We start from the raw sequence: 15257 nt of genomic DNA on the forward strand, positions 1-15257 counted from the left end.
TTTAAGTTGGAAGTTTCAGGATAAACTCATGACTTATTTTTCTCTTTCTAAAAAATACACACGTCCTACCTCTGTTCTCTAAGAAAGCCCAGAAGCAGTAACATCCCATAATTAACTACCATAGTATCCACACTATAGTCCTTAAATACCATTTCCCACTAAAGGAATCAAGGCTCCTTAGAGAGGTGGCTGATTTCAAGTCTGAGGCAAGAAAGGTACGAATTGAGCCTGGAACGCTTTGTAGTGCCTGTGAACAGAAAACTACAAAAAAAGTCAGTGGAGTCACTTCCTAAGGACACAGAAGAGACATCTACAAACAGCAATCTGACCATCCAAAAGAATGACTATGGTAAATTAACATACACCTATGTGTACATATATAAACAGAGAGGTCATCTTAAAATGTATGCATTTAGGATACTAAAAATAATTCTCACTTGAATCAGTCACCATTGGATACTGCGAGGACACCAACAAACTCATTCTGAAACTAGTAAATAAAAGATTATGCATGTATCCTACCTTTTCTGTATGGGCTACATTCCAGGATACCTAAACAGTTTTAAAAAAAAAAAAAGGCCAACAAAAACCCTCCAGCAAACAAGCGCACAAGGCATGACAACATCAGAACACAGTTTCTGCAGCTCTGATACAAAATCCCCAGGCAGCCACCATCAATGCCTGCAAAAGCCACTAGATGGAAGGATCGCCACAGCATTTGGACAAATGATGAATGTGGCTGTCCCTTAGGGGGGAGGACATACCAACAGCAAGTATTCTTGCCCCCAAAGTTGAACCTCAGTCTAGCTGACTTCTAGCAACTAGTTTCAAAACTTACAAATTAAATGACATCACGTGATACGATCAGCCAAATTCAGAATGTGGGAAATTCTATAAGAGAAATAACAATTTCTTCAAGAGCATCAACAAAAGCTGTAATTCAAAAACAAAACTGAAATAGCGTAAAGCAAGCGTTAGAGATCTGCCAACCAACAGGTAAAAGGCTTAAAAAAAAAACTGAGAAAATCAAACATTACCCAGCTTTATTAAAGATTTTATTTTATTTTTTTAAACATTTATTCATTTTTGAGAGATAGGGTGCAAGCAGGGGAGGGGCAGAGAGAGAGGGAGACCCAGAATCCGAAGCAGGCTCCAGGCTCTGAGCTGTCAGCACAGAGCCCGACGCGGGGCTCCGACCCACGAACCAGGAGATCAAGACCTGTGCCAAAGTCCGACGCTTAACCGACTGAGCCACCCAGGTATCCCTTAAAGATTTTAAATTACTTTTAATTATGTGAGACATGGTAAAGGTATTATGGTTATATTTCATACCTGTTAGGGACACATACTGAACTTTTATGGGTGAAACTTCATTATTATATGATGCCTATGATGCCTGGGATTAGCTCTAAAATACTCCAGCAAAAAAAAAAAAAAAAAAAAAAAAAAGTCTGGGGAAGAGGAAACAGGATAAATAAGGCCACAATGGTGACACAGGGTTCATTATCCAATTCTACTTTTATGTATACTTCAAATTTTCTAAAATAAAAAGTTTTTAAAAAGAACTGAAGAAAGGGGGCACCTGGGTGGCTCAGTCGGTTGAGCATCCGACTTCGGCTCAGGTCATGATCTCACGGTCCGTGGGTTCAAGCCCCACGTCAGGCTCTGTGCTGACAGCTCAGAGCCTGGAGCCTGTTTCACATTCTATGTCTCTCCCTCTCTCTGCCCCTCCCATGCTCATGCTCTGTCTCTGTCTCTTAATAATAAATTAAAAGAAAAAAAAATTAAAAAAATTAAAAAAAAAAAAAGAACTAAAGGAAACCTACCACACAGACTCACTAACAGCCAAGTGAAGCAGCACTGTAAATACAACGTTCTAACACATACCTCAAGTCCACACTCAGAAGATAGTATGTTCAACATGTAGAGCCAATTCGAACCAAGAGTTTTAAATCAGGAAAGGGGAAGCCAGAACAACATAAGCAGTATATACATGTTTACTGTGTATCTTAGACAAGCCAACCACAACTGAGAGAATCAAAATGGGGAAAAAAACACCAACATTTCCCACCCGTGCAGTGTTCCAGGAGATTGCCTTATTATATACATTATAGCACAGGCTACACTGGAAAACAGGAAAAAAATGTTCACATTAACTACTCAAGGAGGGACCCAGAATCAATATTACAGTTCGCCAAAGGTACAGCATACATGTCCCATCAAAATTTATCCTAGTGGATTCTTAGCGTTAATAACACGCAGGTTCAAATGCATCTGTGACACTCTGGCTGCAGGCTCCACTGACTGGATAAGTCCTCCCAGAAGAAAGTCACCTCACCTGCTTATAAACAGGGTTATCTCATACTGGAGTCAGGGCTGACAGCCAGGGAGTCAAAGCCAAGATCCAGTCCTCAACTGGCTTCTGAAGCCGTATCTCAGATTCACTCTATTATTTGAAACCAAAAAAGGGGAATTATGTTGTTTTCAACACGCTGACCATCAATGTAATCTTAATTCTCAGTGTGTCCTTCTCCTTCAAGAGGAGGCCAAAACCTTTTTGAATTCAAGTCTTTTTTTTTTTTTTAAGTCTATTTATTTAGAGAGAGTGTGTGCTCGTGCACGCACATAGCGGGGAGGGGCAGAGAGACAGAGAATCCCAAGCAGGCTCTGCGCGGCCAGTACGGGGCCAATGCAGGGCTTGATCCCGTGAACCACAAGATCATGACCTGAGCAGAAACCAAGAGTCGGACGCTTAACCGACTGAGCCACCCCACCCAGGTGCCCCTAAACGCGTCTTTTTGTACAATCAACTGCGGGCTAACCGGGAGGAGAAGCAATGGACATTCTAATTTTTACGAATCCAAATCCCCTGAAGAGATCAACAGAAGACTCGTACAGATAAATTAACATTTACAGATAAGTGCACAGAGCAGTCACAAAGTCTACAAATGGCTAAAAGGTAAGCCTGGGGAGTGTAGAGGGAGCCCCACTGTGAAAGACGCCCCAACAAGACAAAGGGGCAATTGGTTGGCACCCATTTCGGCTGCAATGCCAACTGTGGGGACCCCTGCCTGTTGTCACATTCCAGGGACCTCAACTGACCTGAGGAACACATCAAAGCTTGATTCGCCTCAAAGCCTGTCTGTACCTAATCCCCAAACTGAAGCTGCTTAGTCTCTGCACACCTCCAAGAGCAAATGTAAACGAGCAACTCAAAGTTTATCCGTCCTTTGGAGCACCCAGGGGGCTCAGTCAGTTAAGCATCCAACTCTTGATTTGGGCTCAGGTCATGATCCCACAGTTCCAGCCCCATGTGAGGCTCTGCCCTAACCGCACGGAGCCTGCTTGGGATTCTCTCCCTCTCTCTCTCTATCCCTCCCCCCACTAAAATAAATAAACATAGAAAAACAAAACAAAACAAAAAAACAGGTCAGTCCCACAGTCCACGCCCTTTAGTGTTCTACATTTTAAAAGGAGTACACTACCACACACCTGTGTGGCTCAGCTGGTCCTGCCCGACTTCGGCTCGGGTCATGATCTTGTGGTTCGTGGGTTCGAGCCCCACGTCGGGCTCTGTGCTGACAGCTCAGAGCCTGGAGCCTGCTTTGAATTCTGTGTCTCTCCCTCTCTCTCTGCCTCTCCCCCGCTCATGCTCTCTCTCTCTCTCAAAAATAAACATTAAAAAAATTTTTTTTAATAAAAAAAATTTTTAAGTAGACAAAATTATGTCAAAACATTATACATAACATTTTCAACTTAAGTCCCACAAAAAGTTGAAATCTAAAACATCACCTGTACCTGCAGCCTTTACTCCACTATAGACGGTATTCTGGAGAGCATTTTTTTTTTAACTTCCTAGAAAGATAATCTTTTAGGAAAAAAAACTTTCAGTTAATTAAATAAAGCCATTATAATACAGACTACTACTCTTCTGGGATGCACTCTTTCCAGGCATCTTATAAAAAATAAGATTGTTCATTAAAGACAGGAAAACTAAACATCAGAAACAGATGGAAAGATAATTAACAGCAACAACGGAACACATTCAAATTCTGACCCTGGGGGATCCAGAAGACCTAATTATAACACAGAGGAACGCGGATCTCCTAGGACACAGGAGTTACTTACAAACATATATACACCTAACTTGTACATTTAAAAAAATCTATTTTATTTCCCATTAAGCGACTGGAAGGGAGAAGAAAAGCCAAGGAACTGCAAAAATATTTTAGAAGTATTTAAATCTCCTTCTTATAATCATTATTGCACACTTCTGTATTTACTTCCTGCAGAAACTGTCATTTAGTTTCGCTATGGTTTTAAGTATTTCCACACCTCATTTTGCTAAAAATAAAGCTATGAATGAATTTTTCTACATAAAGTGCATTTAAATTATTTCTGTTTTTTACTCCCAGTACATACGAAATCTGACTATGTTTACAGGGGGCTTAACGCACACTCCTTTCCTTGGCATCGTGAACCACCTTTGAGTACAGGAACCACCTTTGAGTACAGGAATTTCCCAATACATATTTCCCAAGCTTTTATGGAAATCAAATACTATCTTTAAGTAAATAACAGAAATGTGAATTAATCTAACAAGAGTAAGAGAACACAAAAATAACTGTAAAACGTAACTACACATTCCTAGCCCCAAAACCTATGAAGAACACTGAGACAGCTGTTTGCATGTGACCTCGAAGGTACAATCCACACTTAGTACAACATAACCTTTCCATGCAGCAGTTGACAGAAATGTCTCCCGCGGCTGCAAACTATACTCCGTGCAATCTCATTCTTCTATCCTTAAACCTGGCTGACCTCAACCTCATCTGGCTAGTTACCGAAGACAACACACTCTCCCCCCGCCCCCCCCCCCCCCCCCCCCCCCGCCCCGTGCACATCTATCGCAATCTCCCCATACACACATTGCAAACAGAGGCCACTGGTCACCAAGTCCACAAACTGCAGCCAGGAAACAGCTCTGCCCTGCCATCTGGGTGACCTCCTGGCAGCAGCGGCAGGACGTCCCAAGAGGAAAAGAGCCATCCCATCGTGATTGCTGTGTTGACACCATGCAAAAATCTCACCGTGCTTTTCACCCTCTTCTTGACAAAACCCACTTGGGAACTAAGTCCTTTTTTTTTTTTTTTTTTTTCCATAAAAAGGAACACATTGCCTTCCCTGAATAACTACCTGAATAAAAGTAAGGTGGAGAAAAAGGCGAGGGGGAGGGGAGGGGTTAAGGGCAAACCTAGAAAGGAGGATACGTTTTCTTCAACTGTCTGAACAATCTTCCAGATGTACACACTAACAGAAAATGATCTTTACTGCCTAATAAATAAAAGTATATCCTAATCTTCAAAGCTAAAGATTTACACTACAGATTAAAAGTCAAATTCAAAAACGCCAATGAATTTTTATTAAAACATCTTATATATTCACTAATTCAAAATTTTCAAGAAACTTGTAACAGAATTCACGACAAAAGGAAGCACACAAGTGTGATTAAGGTTTGCCCGAATACCTAACTGCTGCTGACATATGTAAAGTTCAACTCGAGGCCTGATCAAGTCTCATCTGCCCTCAGTCCACCAAAGACGGTAAACTCAGGATCAAGAGTTTCCACATAAATGCAACAGGTAGCCTCCGCCAACACCGCAGGTCAAGAAGAGGGTGCCCGAATCCTCCCCCGTTAAGTTTTATTATTTTTTTTAATTTTTTTTTTAACGTTTATTTATTTTTGAGACAGAGAGAGACAGAGCATGAATGGGGGAGGGGCAGAGAGAGAGGGAGACATAGAATCTGAAACAGGCTCCAGGCTCCGAGCCGGCAGCCCAGAGCCCGACGCGGGGCTCGAACTCACGGACCGCGAGATCGTGACCTGAGCTGAAGTCGGACGCTTAACCGACTGAGCCACCCAGGCACCCCTCCCCCATTAAGTTTTAAGTACCAATCTAGCCATAGGGCCCAGAAATCCCAGGCAGCCCCTCACTCTAGAGTATGTCCTAACCTAGGTCGTACCAAGGTTATGAACAAATGTCATACACATACCCAAACACCATTATTCTCCTGGGCTTTTTATTTCAAAGCAGCCATCACCAGTAGATAAAAACTATGCAGTACGTACACACTCATTTATTTTGAGCAATGCGTGTACTGTCCTAGCATTAGCTATCGATGATAATCTCAAATTCGCAAGTTAACAAAGGTATTTTGAAAGGGACAGATTTAGTTACTAAAATTTATGTCAAAAACTAGAAGAGCCAGAAACAATTCCAAATCTCTGTCCAATCGTTTGAAAAGATCACAGAGGAAAAAATGAACAGTACAGAGCCTGGGTCACTGCAGGAACTCAACTATGTGCTCAATGAATGAACAAATCCTCCCACATTTCCTCCTATTCACGTTCACGCATAACCGGGCCTGGCTAGGCTTCCCGCTCACATCCGCTAAGGCAGCACCAGCAGGGTGGGGGCGGGTAAGGCCCTGGAACAAATAAGCCTCTGCCTGGAGGTGGGACTGAGCGTTTTGTTGGTGACCAACAGCCCAGCACCTGGTAGCCTAGGCAAGCAATGCTACTTTCCGGTAACTATAATGCAGCCGAATGCACCACTTATCTTAGGCCAGTTTAATAACAAAATAACTAAAATGAAAGCTTTGCCGAAATATAGATTGCCCTCTGTCAAATGGAAATTACTTGCGATTTTCCAGATAGTAAAATCAGTGGCTAAACTAGTATCGAAACAAGTCAATTTCTGCCATTTCATTTTCCGGAAAACCGAGAAATACAGTATATGAACTGCATGGACTTCGGGACATCCACTTCAGCCATGAGGGAGGAACTAGAACGGAAAACAGCCCTCCATGGTAAACAAACAGAAGAGTGGACAAAATCCGTGAAAACACTTTCTTCAGATCTTGAGACAATGTGCAGTGCAGGCCCGCGAGCCTCAGCACCCCGCTCTGTCCAGCTGGGAGCAACCACGGCCCACAGCGCGGGAAGGGAATCCAAGTAGAGGACCGCAACCTCGGCTGAGGAGAGGAAATTTCCAGTCTGGGGAAGCGGAGCGGCTGAAATTTGCAAGGCAGAGAATCAGAGGTGGAAAGTTATAGAAAACGAGTTTCAGAAACCTGCACAAAGACCAGAAGATATGGAAACGCACGTTTAGCCTGCTGAAAGAAACAACTGTCAACCTAAAAATCTACACACCCAGCAAAAGTTTCTTTCAAAATTAAAGATGCTTATCAAGAAAAGAACAGATAATCAAGACGTGATAGCCTCATACAACGAAATACAACTCAGCAATTACAAGGAACAGATTAGAGACATGCATAACATGGGTGAATCTCAACAATAATGTGCTAAAAAAAAAAAAAAAAAAAAAAAAAAAGCCTTACACAACCATGCATACAATATGATTCTGTTGACAGGAAATCCCAGGACAGGCAAGACCGATCCGAAGTAGGAAAATAAAACAGCAGTTGTCAGGGGTCGGGGTGAGGACGGCAGCAGGGACTAGGGCAGGAATGTGAGCACAGATGGGTGTGAGGGAACCTTAGGGGAAAATTACAGTGGTCTAGATTTTGATAAGTGGTGGGGTTGCCAAGATGACATTGCATGCAAAGGTGCATTTGTGACAACTCGGTGAATGTGCACCTGAGTTATATGCCGCTGGCGTATCAATTTTACACTAAAAGAAAAATCCCCTGAATGAAAAATGAACTCTAGTAAACAATACGCATGCTGAAATACACAGGGTGAAGTATCTGCAGTTGGTATCTGCAGTTCACTCGGAAATGCACCCTAGAAAATAAAACGGGTTACTGTATCGAGGGATGGATAACTGGTGACTTATGTGATAAAGCAAGAACAGCAACACATTACAGGTAGAATCTAGGGGGTCTATGAGTAGACGGGTGCTAGCTATAAATTCCTGCAACTTTGTCGTTTGTTTGAAAATTATCATAATGAAATGTTGTATACAAAAATAAAGATTAATCTAGATTTCAGAGGGAAAAAATAAAAGACGAAAGGGAGCATGGGCCTCCCATACGGTTACGTGAAGATGATGGGGCGCAGACAGTTATAAAAAACAGACAAATTCATCCAGAACAACTCTCTGAAGGGACCAGAAGATGACCACGCAGGCAACAACAGGAGAAGAAATTACTCTCAAAACTGCGCCTGCCTCTGGTCCAAACTGAGTGTTTGCGACTTTCCTGCCTGGTAAGCCCGTGAGCCCCAGCTCTGGCAGGACAGGACTGCAGCCTTACTGTACCATGACAATGTAGCAGGACGGTGGCTGTAAATCTAAGGGGGAAATTTTGGAAACGGGAAGGCTGCAAAATGCTGAGCTCCAAATGTGAATATAAATAAACACTGCCCAAAGCCCCGGCAGACAGTGGGACTAGGCAGGCACGCGCAGGAGAACCCAGGAGGCCCAGAGGCACGCACCAGAGCCAGCCTGCTGCTCCTCTGACTAAATGTGTCTCCCAACCCAGGGCGAGCTCTGGTGGCAGAAAGAAAAGTCTTCCTGGCATGAGGTCTCAGAAGAAATGGGGGCTGGTGGACCAATGGAAATTTAGAGGACGGATGCTGGAAGCAAGGGAACCCCAAGATAAAACCCCAAATCTGAGAATAAATTCTACCCCAACCTTTGACTGACCACCAAAATATAAAGGTACATGTGAGACCCCCCCCCCAACACACACAGAGGCCCAAACTTAATAGAAAAGAGAAGGGGGGGGGGCGCCTGGGTGGCTCAGTCGGTTAAGTGTCTGACTTCGGCTCAGGTCATGATCTCACTGTCCGTGAGTTCGAGCCCCGCATTGGGCTCTGTGCTGATCGCTCAGAGCCTGGAGCTTGTTTCAGTCTCTGTGTCTCCTTCTCTCTCTGACCCTCCTCCGTTCATTCTCTGTCTCTGTCTCAAAAATAAATAAACGTTAAAAAAAAATTAAAAAAAAAAAAAAAAAAAGAGAAGGGGGGAGGGGAGGGGAGGGGAGGGGAGGGGAGGGGAGGGGAGGGGAGGGGAGGGGAGGAATGGGGAGGGGAGGGGAGGGGAGGAATGGGGAGGGGAGGGGAGGGGAGGAATGGGGAGGGGAGGGGAGGGGAGGAATGGGGAGGGGAGGGGAGGGGAGGAATGGGGAGGGGAGGGGAGGGGAGGAATGGGGAGGGGAGGGGAGGGGAGGAATGGGGAGGGGAGGGGAGGGGAGGAATGGGGAGGGGAGGGGAGGGGAGGAATGGGGAGGGGAGGGGAGGGGAGGGGAGAAGCAAGAAAGCAAGCAATGAACGCACTGGAAGCCAATAAAAGTGATCAGAGACCTCATCAGCTCATCAGAATAAAACAAGCAAGCCTTCTGCACCCTGAGCACAGGTGTGCATGCGTGCGAGCATACACAGACAGCGCTGGGAAGCAGTACCACCTGGTAGCACGTGAACATGCCTGTCACGTAGACCTTCACCTCTAAATCCCATTTCCCACTAAAAGGAACCAGGGATACTTGGAGAAACGGCTGATTCCATGACGCGACAGAGAAACTACAAGAAATGCCATTGTACCAAAAGGAAGAAAAAGCTCAAAAATTAATAGGGACGTGTCAAAAAATACAGGAGATGATCCTGGAGAAGGCCAAACCAGGGAGAAGTCTAGCATCGAAATGAATAATGAGTCAAGGATTATAAGCCACTGAGTCAAACGAGCATCCGTGAAGTTCTGACGGATGACATGAGTGAGTGAGCGAACAGAGGAGAGGAAACTCGTCCTGGCAGCTGGACACCAGCTGATAAACAAGAAGGGGCAGCGGCGTGAGAGAACCACGGCTGCACAACCAGCTCGCAAGAACTGTTTCAAGCAAGAACCACCAGTGGGTGACCGAACTATCGGTTTGAAAGTTCGAAAGGTCCCACAGCCTCAAATATGTCCCTACAGATTACTCATTAACCACAGAGGATAAATGCTCATTTTAGAGTAGAGACAGTAGGCAGATGCAATCCTCACCCAATCGCCTAAGATCGGTAATTCTCAAGTTTCAGAATACATCAAAATCATTTTCAGGGTTTGTTGAAAACACAGCCTCAGACCCTAAGTTTCTGACTCAGCAGGTCAGGAGCAGCGTCCAAGACTCATCAGGCCTAACAAATTGCTGGGCGTTAACGTCACCAATCACAGAACGAACTGGCACCATGTGCCATTCTGAGATGGACATGATGGCTATGAGAGAGGATATGGCCCTGAGAAAGGGACAACATCACTTTCCACAACAGTCTGACCCCCAAAATGCATAATCTGAATTTAATATGAGAAGACATCAAAGGAACTCAAAAGGAACCCTACGAAACAATTAGTTTACATTCTTTAAAACTGTCAATGTCATAAAACCATACCCAGACTAAAAGGACTACAAAGACATCAGTAACTAAGACACGTGGACGCCTGGGTGGCTTGCTCGGTTGAGCATCCAAGTCTTGATTTCCGCCCAGGTCACGATCTCACAATTTGTGAGATCCAGCCCTGCATCAGGCTCTGCATTGATGGTGCAGAGCCTGCTCGGGATTCTCTGTCTCTCTCTCACTCTCTCTGCCCTTCCTGCACATTCTCTCTCTCAAAATAAATAAACTTTAAAAAGTTTTTAAATAAACAAATCATACCTGTAATTCTAGACTGGATCCTCTGTCGGGGTGAAAACTGCTAGAAACAACAGAGCAACTGGAAAACCGTGAACATGGATTGTACAGGAGATAAAATGGCAACATTAAATGTTATACTGATTATACTGTGGTTATGTAAAAAGTCCTTGTTCTTAGTAAATACTCAAGTACGTAAGGGTGAAAGGGCATTATGTCTGCAACTTACTCTCAAAGGGTTCAGTAAAAACTAAATGTGTGTGTGTGTGTGTGTGTGTGTGTGTGTGTGTGTGCGCGCGTGCGTGTGCTCACCCCTGTGCGTCTGTACCTATCCAGAGACAGAGAGGAGGAAGGAGGGAGGGGGGCACTGGTGGATCTAGGTGAAGGGTATTTGAAAGCGGACTACACCACTTCTCACGACTTCCCCCTAGAAGAAAACAAGGTTTCAGTGAACAAAAAGCCAAGGAACAGCAAAACAGAAAAGGTGGTGGTGGGAGGGCCTCCAGAGGCAGCCACCCACACAGCCCGACGCTGAGCACGAAGGCGGAAGTGGTGCCACGGCACACGGGGAATGACAGGCGCTCACACTGACGCTCCCCAGTCATCTAGAGAAGCTGAAACGGACTTTCACGTCTTTCAGTACATTTCGCTCACGAAGACCCTTTTGGATTAAGTGCCCTTTCGGAACACACAAGAAAACGAGCGTGGCTGAGTATTCTTAAACCTTCACGCTCCACACCTATTTTGGTTCTCTTCTGCACGTACCACTTTTCACACGACCAGTGAGTCACGCTGTAACCTACCAGGAGGCATTCTGTGTGGCGCGGACACCGTGCGTGGTATGGCGGCGGCAGACCGTTCGCGCTGGAACCGACACGGCACGAAGTGCCATCCCACGTCCCTGCGGCTACGCCGTGACACCTGCACCAGGGCTGCCACCTGGCTGGCAGCAGCTGGAAATGTCACCAGCCGTAAGAAGTGTTCCAGCACAGGTCCAACCCTTCAAAACGAGGGTTGTGGGGCGCCTGGGTGGCGCAGTCGGTTAAGCATCCGACTTCAGCCAGGTCACGATCTCGCGGTCTGTGAGTTCGAGCCCCGCGTCGGGCTCTGGGCTGATGGCTCGGAGCCTGGAGCCTGTTTCCGATTCTGTGTCTCCCTCTCTCTCTGCCCCTCCCCCGTTCATGCTCTGTCTCTCTCTGTCCCAAAAATAAATAAAAAACGTTGAAAAAAAAAATTTGAAAAAAAAAAAAAAAAAAAAAACGAGGGTTGTTAGCGCAGAGATTCCCGCAGCAAAACCCGGGGACGGAGTCAGACAATAAAACACGTGAGGGAGAACGATTCTCTCTCCCCTGTTCCCAAATGCGACTGTCAAGGAGGCTACGTATTTGCTGTGCAATCACCGTCTAAAGGGCACCATGCAGAGGCTGCAACGAACACGTCTGGGCACACCGATGTCACCGGGCACACTTACGTCACCAGAGACAGCACGGCGAGCCTCAAGAACACAGACAGCACACGCAATAAAGAAACAAAAAAGCAGCTCAGGAAGGTCCTATCACAACTCTTACAACCACTGATTCTATTATTAGCAAACACTCCAATACCCACCCTCTGATCGTAAAATCATATGAAGACCTCAACATTTGAATTAATGGCCTTCTTATGCTCTGAAGTCAAACAAATTTTGATTTTTAAATGACAATTAAACATACACACAGTTTTCCACTTTAATCCCCCTGCCTGCCCACTGTTGCGGCTTGCCTAAAAAGGGTTTATTAGGAAAAAATGCTAAATAACGGCTCTGCAGGACATCAAAAAGCACCACATAGTAAGGAATAATGAGCAATCCTCTTGCAAACTGTGAAGAGACTTGACTTACAATCACAAGGAAGCCTTAAGTTTAGTGAAGCCACCCTGAATTATCTTCTGTGTACATTCTTATTTCTAGCAGTTTAAAATATAATTGTACCCTACAATTAGAGCTGACTAAAGACAGAGCTGAAGACTATATAATTAAGTTTGTCGTGAATCAGAGAAAACATCTTTTATTAATTTTTAAAGCTGGTAAAACTATTTTTCTCCAAAGCTACAAGAGCTTGAACGCTATGGAAGGAATCCTAAAATAATTAAACTTTAAAAAGTCTCTTATGTTTTTATTTATATCTATAATATATAATCGTCTTACACAAAAACCACGTTATAAACCCTTTAGGTCATGAAAAAATATAAAAATCAATCAAAGACTCCAAGATTATACGTTTTCAGAAACAGTGTCTGTGCTAAAATCTATTTTACTTAAACTTCTAGGATACCTAATCCAGAAAAATAAAATTTAATCCACTGGAAAGAAAAAGCGAGCTCAAGTGTGTGTATAGGTGAGTACGCCTGTGTGTGTGTGTGTGTGTGTGTGTATAAGATCTACGTGTGTATATACATAAGTCACCTATTTTTTCTTTAAGCTTGGCTTACTGAGGAAAAATGTACATGCAGTAAAACATTCAGTTAGATGGGTTCTGACTAACACATTCGGGGTATAACCGCCCCCGGAAGGGAAGCTATGGCCTATTTCCATCACCTACCAAGTGCCCTCATGCCCTTTTGTGCTCAATCCTCTCTTCCCCTTGTCTCAGCCCAAAGCAGCCAGTGATCTGATGCGGTCTCATGGTTTTGGCTTTCCCCAAACGTTATCAGGGTGGAATCACAGTTGCATAGAGCTCTGTGCCTTCACGTCATAGATGCTGTGCAGATTCTCACCCTTTGTCTTGAAGATGTCAGTACTTTAGCACCTTTCTGTTGCTGACCAGGATTCCACTGTGTGGGTGAACCCCAACCATTTACCACTTGATGGACATCTGAGCTGTTTTCCATTTTAAGCAAGTATGAATAGAGCTGCTACACACGTTCATATACAGGCCTTTGCGCAGACACCAATTTTCATTTCTCTTGGGTAAAGACCTCGGGGTAGAATTCCTGGGTTGTATGAGAAGCGGACGTTCAATTTTATAAGAAACTGCCAAGCTCTTTTCCAAAGCGTTATAGTTACAACCCTCTGCTCTCCCACCAGCAAAGCATGATACAGTTGTAGCTATTCCACATCCTTGCAAGCGGGCACTGTCACCTTTTATTGTCTTGTTTCGTGCAAATGTGAGGCATTCTAGCGGGACTGCAATGCTACCTCGCTGTGGCTGTCGTGTGCGCGTCCCTGATGACTAACGATGGTGAGCATCTTCTGTGCTTATTGTGACCTACAGAAAAGGGACGAAATGTCTACTCAAATCTTTTGGCCATTTTTTCAAGTGAATTTTTTGCTAAAACACCTACCTTTTTAGTAGACAGTTTATCAAAGAAGAAATGCAGGAAAGTTTGTCTATTTTGTTAAGTCACTTAGAATTCATTAGTAGACAAGAATCTAAACTGCTTTCTTGCCATCCCCACTCCCAATACCCTACCTGTGCCCCTCCAAATGTCTATGATATGCTAAGGCAGGTAGAAAGAAAAAAACATCCCCTCTGTCCCTTACTCAGGATGTACAAATCCCTGGAAAAGTTGCCTGTGTCCCTATTTTCACAAGTGTGTGATGAAAGCACATCGTTTCCTCAGTGTGAGCCAGGAACACCGATGAATGAGGACCACGTGCCATGGTCTGCAGAGACAACGCCAATGCATTCCCACATGGATATGTGGTTGACGCACGACAAAAAGGAAGTCCGCTCCTGAGGACAGTCTGCGGGCCATTCAGTAGGGGGCAGCACTCCCCACTCTTACATCCAGGGCCCGCACACAGGACTGTAAGGGACCGGGAGAGCCTGCCGCCACCGTGTGGAGCCTGGGGCGGACTCCTCAGAAGCTAGCTCCAGCCTCTGCTCTAGGACACCGGGACAGAAATCACTACCTTGCCAAGTTACTACAAAAAACTGAATAGGATTCATGGGGCACCTGGGTGGCCCAGCCGGTTAAAGCACCCGACTTCAGCTCAGGTCATGATCTCACGGTTTGTGAGTTCGAGCCCCACATCAGGCTCTGCGCTGATAGCTTGGAGCCTGGAGCCTGCTTCGGATTCTGTGTCTCCCTCTCTTTCTGCCCCTCCCCTGCTCATGCTCTCTATCTCTTAAAAATAAATAAATGTTAAAAAAATTTTAAAAAAAAACTAAATACGATTCAAACACACAATAACTGACACATAAATGGTAAATATCACGACTATGACGTATAATTCCTGAATCAGAAACGTACCCAGACTGGCAAGATGAAGGATGCACTTCACAAAGCTCTGGGTAAAAGGCTGAACTTGAGACACGGCAGACCCACTGCACACGCAGGGTCCTGACCATCCGTGAGCCGGCCAGGCATCGACAGAAAAGGTGTGGTAGCACATTTACATAAAAGGTGCCCTGGAGATGACAGTCATGAAAGGTATTTACGGACTTTCTTCCTTACAATTCTGCCTCAGCATTGCAAACTGAGCGACGCTTCTTTTCAAACGAAGCCAATCCAATCACTCTTGGTCCTGCACTATCTCACTGCCGATGGCTCATTTCCCCACAGGCTTCCAGAACTACGCCAAACAGTGAGGGCTGTGCTGGCACGTCTCAAGGATACCTCCCAACCCTCCCACCAGTCCAGCTAGACA

General features: G+C 44.8%; 1 protein-coding gene across 3 annotated transcripts in view; it reads right to left on the reverse strand.

Moving 5' to 3' along the window:
- Positions 1-15257, reverse strand: part of PTK2 (protein tyrosine kinase 2) — a 257568-nt gene that overhangs the window by 210082 nt on the left and 32229 nt on the right. Inside the window, exon 3 of one of the 3 annotated variants that reach the window (XM_042973397.1) lies at positions 13746-13872. The exons of the other annotated variants lie outside the window; for them this stretch is intronic. The gene's annotated coding sequence lies outside the window, so the exon portion shown is untranslated. The remainder of the gene's footprint in view (positions 1-13745; positions 13873-15257) is intronic. 3 annotated transcript variants of the gene reach the window in all.

This window comes from Panthera tigris, chromosome F2 (assembly GCF_018350195.1).
Source record: "Panthera tigris isolate Pti1 chromosome F2, P.tigris_Pti1_mat1.1, whole genome shotgun sequence".
Classification (NCBI taxonomy): Eukaryota; Metazoa; Chordata; class Mammalia; order Carnivora; family Felidae; genus Panthera; species Panthera tigris.